Source organism: Gigantopelta aegis, chromosome 4 (assembly GCF_016097555.1).
Source record: "Gigantopelta aegis isolate Gae_Host chromosome 4, Gae_host_genome, whole genome shotgun sequence".
NCBI classification, from domain to species: Eukaryota; Metazoa; Mollusca; class Gastropoda; order Neomphalida; family Peltospiridae; genus Gigantopelta; species Gigantopelta aegis.
In genome coordinates, this window is record NC_054702.1 from 33,101,913 (window position 1) to 33,107,912 (window position 6,000).

Below are 6,000 nucleotides of genomic sequence, written 5' to 3' on the forward strand. Positions count from 1 at the left end.
GGTTCAACTGACACCACCAGTCTTGTTGTCTGCTTCGGCAGGGATCAGGGAAACTGCAGCTTTCTTGGGTGCGCCTCTGTCTACACTGATGGTCAATCGGGACCTGTCAGATGGGGTAGAGGCTCAAGGGTTATCCCTCGGCTGCGTGAGCGGACTCAGGGGGACTATGTTTCTCTTTTTGAGAATTTCATGGCCTGGCTAGAGGAATCGCCTCCACCAGTCCCTCCACCGCCGGGGTTTCTAGCGAGACCGTGGTTGGACCAGTTTGCGGATTCGGCCATTCCTGCCCATGCAGTTTCATTTCCGTTACGGTCAGCGCATGGCGCGTCGTTTCAGAAAATTTCTTCTTCGGAAGAGGAGTTTCCCCCCGAATCAGTGTGTAGTTTGAGGGAAGGGTCGGCACCAGTTTTGGTGCTGGATGAGATTCCCATTTTGGCCGATGGTACGCCAGACGGCGATTATGATTACCAGGCGGTTCTTGGTTTTGTACGGGAACAGGTCCGATTGGTGAGCGCGGATGCAATTCCGTCGGAGGAGGCTGTTCAGTCTTACATGGGTGTTTTGTTTGGAAACCGGTCTTTAGCGACGGACGCTCCGCGGGAGGATTTCGGCTTGCCATTAGTGCACGAGGCGCATGAATCTTTTGCGGTGATTGATGCTTTGATTGCAGGTAGCGATCGTATTTTGGGGGCGGTGGTGGAAGAGTTTCCGGCAGGGTTAGCTACCGGGAAACTGTTGTCTGCTGTGAAGGTTTTGTCCACGTCTTCGTATAAGACATTGGGAGCTTCCTTCCTTTTACATCCAGCAGTCATTTCCACTGAGGTGAAGGCAGACTGCCACCTATCTCCTAATGTCAGTGTGCCACTCACAGATTTAGAGACTTTGGAGAGGTTATCTAAACTTCTTTTTCAAGTCAATAACCATTTAGGTACGTTCCTATTTGGGTTAGATAAAGCAGTCACAGGTCTTCCGCCGATGGCTAAGGGTTGTTTGTTGGCAGCTTCTAAAGCCTCTCATCACGTCGCTCAGCTTGCTGGGTGTGTTTTTACCAACAGTCTACTTCTGCATCGGGATCACTACCTGGCGGGACTGAGAGCGACGGGTGTGGTTAAAACCTACTTTTGTAGTCGCTCAGTAAGGGAAACCTTACTTTTTGGGACCACTTTTAACCTGTTAAGAAATATACTTTTCTTGACAGTTATCAGATCCCTGTGGTGTCTGATTCGGGCGTGCAGTCGGGTAATGCCCGTGGTTCGTCGAAACAGGGACATTTTCGTGGTTCCGCTCGGGGCAAGGCGCCCAGGAGTGGGAAGCAGCCGGGATGAGGGTGCGTGGACAATCGACATCTGCTTACGGAGGTTCCGTTAGCAGATCTTCCTGTGGGGGACAGATTGCGCCATTTTGTTCAAAGTTGGCGCGAATTGGCAGATCTGGACCCATGGGTTTTGTTAGTTGTCCGCAATGGATACAAAATTCCGATTTCAACACCCCCTCCACTGACGTCCTCCCCCCGGTTACCTGCTGTACCATCTGTCGACAAACGAGTACTTGTGGAGAAGATGGTTGTCGAGTTTCTCAAACTTAGAGAAGTATTTTTGGTAGAAGTGGAACTGACATTAAACAAAATTATCCATGCATATTAGTCACTTATACTTGCAAATAATATTGATTTGAATATTTCAATAATGTTTAATCCATCATTATAAGCCCAAACTTTCATTCATTTTATTTTCGTGCTAATATCCAGTTAAGGTTCAAGCACGCTGTCCTGGGCACACACCTCAGCTATCTGGGCTGTCTGTCCAGGACACTGGGTTAGTTGTTAGTGGTTAGTGAGAGAAGAGGGTGTAGTGGTCTTACACCTACCCAATGAGTTGTTAAAACTTGCTCTGGGTGGTAGCTGGTACTGGGCTGCAAGCCCAGTACCTACCAGCCTTCTGTCAGATGGTTTAACCACAATACCACCGAGGCCCGTCTTTCAATTCTTCCAAAACATTCATGCTTTAAAGAAATGTTTGATAATTGTCACCTCTGACAATATTCAGTCAGGGATCATTCTAGGGAGTACTTCCGGGGAAATGGTTGTCCCGTGATGTTCTTGTACCACTTCTCTCTAACTGTCCTCACTTCTCCCTAAAGTGTTTGGAGGGAGAAGTGACTTCTCCCTGTTTTGTCAGTCTAGCTTGAACCATGCAGTGCTATAAAAACTATAAATTGTTAACAAGAACCTTTTGAAAATGGCACACATCTAAAAATTGTTCATTGAAGCTACTATCAAAAGTGTGAAGATTTGCATTTGGCCTTTAAAAACACACCCAGCGTGTGTTTCCAGGAACATGTTGAAGAAAGTTAAGTAGTGTAGATTAGATTTCCTTCTTTTTTCTTTCTTTTTCTTTTGAAAAAATATTTTTATAACAATTAGCATTCATCCCTCTTTTCACCTATATGTACATATTAATAGAAGAAAAAAATATTACATTGAAAACAAAATTAGAGTCGTCCATTTTTCTAGATACAGTACACGAACAAACCATAATTACGTCTAGACGGCGACTCCGTCCAAGCTAGACGGCGTCTAGACTAGTCGGCAAAAATTTAAAATTTCCTGTTTAGACGGTTGATCGGCGGTAGCTGCAGACACTGAAAACGTGCTCGAGCTACTTGATTTGAGGCTCTAAGGTTTTTTTGTGGGTTGTCAATTGCCACTACATGATGTTATGAAGTAAAAAAAAAAAAAAAAAAAAAAACATATATATATATATATATATATATATATATATTTATTTCACGTGGGGGGGTTTTTAAATCGCGATTGACGTGTTTACAAGGCATTCACACTACATTTAAAATAATAATTAAATAATAGATTTTTATTAACTAATAGCCCTTGTAAATCGTTCAGTGGGAAACGATTACAATAAACAAACAATGAACAGGAGTGTATGGAGAAGGAAGAGTTCTTCGGTTTACTAAGGAAAGAAGTGAAATCGAGAGAAAAAGGGGGAAACGAAAGAATAAGCTTGCTTTTGCGTACGTGACAATTAGCACAGCAGTGGACAGTTCATTTCATTTGTGAGGGGATGTCGAATCTGTTTTTACGTTTACTACATTTAAAAAAAGTTAAATAAATAATAATAATAATAATAATAATAATAATAAAAGAGAAAATGATAAAAATAAGTGTTTTTAAAAGGAAAGGGGGGGGGGGGGCATACTGCGTGTTAATAAATATTTAAAAATAATAATAAGTTTGCTTTTGCCTATGTGACAAATGTATATTGTAGTATTTACTTTATTTTTTTGTGTGTCTTCGTTAAAGTTTTCAACAATAATAATAAAATGTGACTACAAAACTCATTGTATATTCACCGCCGATGTGACCAACGATCCCAACGATCGCGGGTTGCATGTCGTTTACGAGTTTTGTTAAATAAATGTGTGTTGGCGTGATTTCCAAAAAGAACATGGGTACAGGTTTTTTCTTGAGCTGTTGTTATTTCAGGTTTATTCTCTCTAGCACCCATTTATCTTTTCCTCCATTAACTATACCAATATTACCTGTATACGTTCACCGCCGATGTGATAAACGATCGCGGGTTGCATGTCGTTTACGAGTTTTGTTAAATAAATGTGTGTTGGGTTGATTTCCAAAATGAACATGGGTACAGGTTTTATCTGGAGCTATTGTTGTTGCAGATGTATTCTCTCTAACACCCATTTACCTTTTCCTCCACTAATTGTACCAATATTACCTGTACACGTGTACCGCCGATTTGACCAACGATCACAACGATCGCGGGTTACATGTCGTTTACGAACTTTGTTAAATAAATGTGTGGTGGCGTGATTTCAAAAAGGAACATGGGTATAGGTTTTATCTGGAGCCGTTGTTGCAGATGTATTCTATCACCCATTTACCTTTTCCTCCACTAATTGTACCAATATTACCTGTATACGTTTACCGCCGATTTGACCAACGATCGAGGGTTGCATGTCGTTTACGAGCTTTGTTAAATAAATGTGTGCTGGAGTGATTTCCAAAAAGAACTTCGGTACAGGGGCTGTTTGTATTACAGCTATATGTATATTTCCTTTTTCTAGGACTGTCGTTGTAGATATCTCTCTCTACTGGGTTTTTTTTTTTTTTTTTTTTTGTATACATTTTTTTCAGTGTTAATCCATACAATTTGATTTGGGGAAAATATTCTGTTTTTGTTTTTTTATTACTATTATTATTTTAGTTTTTTTATGTCATATATTTATATGCTAATTTTATCCATTCAGTTTGATTTGGGAAAACACCCCTTTTTTTCACCAGTAGCCATACATGCACACCAGAGTGTGTTTATACCGCCAAAGTTACAAACGATCGCAGGTCTGTGATATGCTTAGTTACATAAATGTGTTTACGTGATTTGCAAAAGGAACTTATGTTACAGGTTTTATCTGGAGCTGTTTATTTTGCATGTGTATTCTCCACTAGTTGTACCAATATCATTATTTATTATATCACTCGGGACATAAATTTGATAATAACTGGTAACTCGTTTATTATCCTCTATACATGTATGTTTATCGCCGACATGACCAACGATCACGAGTCGTTTCGTCTGCGAGCTACTTTGTTAAAGGGGCATTCGCGACTTTGCTGCAATTTTTAAGATGTTATTGACTAACAGATACTTTTTAACGATTGTAATTACATATCAAACATATTTTTCTGCATAAAATATTAGTGGCTGTATATTAAACGTGTTTCTGATCGTTCTAATATTTGTACTAGGTTAAATTTCATTTTATTTCCTAAAATAAATTTATTTTCGTACGTACGAAATTATTGGACGACAAAATCCAGTTTGGGCTTCTTACAAATATTAAGACGACTAGAAACACATTGAATATACAGACGCTGATATTCTAAACAAGAAAATATATTTAATATGTAAGTTTAATCGTAGAAATATTTTATTAGTCGGAAACTTCTTATAATGCAGCAAACTCAGGAATGTCCCTTTAACACAGGCACCAAGCGTTAGCAAGCAGAACAATACTGTCGAATTACGTACTTTACATGAACATGCACGCTCTTTGAACTGAATACACATTACGCAATACGGTTTTATGGCTCTTTGCTGTGTCGCTTTGTACTTGCTTTGGTGGTCTGTATGGAGAGATGGTAAGAACACATGTACGTACACCTGGTTGTGATGCAATACACATGAACACCTGCATACATGTGCATGTGCAGATGCAGACAATGACATAAAAACAAGTTTGTCAGCTGGATTTTGAATATGGGGTTGTTGGGGTTTGTTTTTTTGTTTTTTTGTTGGGGTTTTTTGTTGTTGTTTTATCTGTTGCTTTGATATTGCAAGGACTGTGCGGTCACGAACAAGCTTCATTTTGTCAATCCAATCTTGGAATAGTGGTAGTCCTCTTACTGCCGGTGCAGGAAGGATGAAGTTGTCTTGTGCCTTGCTCGGACGCATTCTAGAATCGTGGTCGATCCCCGCCAGTGGGATTATGTCTCGTTCCAGCTACTAAGTATGTACTATCATTTGGGGGGGGATATTTATAAATAATAAAATTGAAGTGAAAATACTTTATTTAGATTTTTTTGGGTGGGTGGGGTGGGGAGGGATATAGCCTATAACAATGACTGCGGGGTGTATTTGAAAGGCGTGGAGAGGGTGGGGGCATGGTGTCGGTTCAATGGCTTGGGAGATGAAAATAAATATATTTCACGGTCTGAACCTGCTTGAATTTCAGGTGTTAAAATGTCACATTTCCGGCCTTCTGAACAGAGTAACTGGAAAAGTGGGAGAATGAGAACTATTATTTCGGTACCTTTTAGGATATAAAAGGGACATTCCTGAGTTTGCTGCATTATAAGAAGTTTCTGACTAATAAAATATTTCTACGATTAAACTTGCATATTAAATATATTTTCTTGTTTAGAATATCAATGTCTGTATATTCAATGTGTTTCTGGTCATCTTA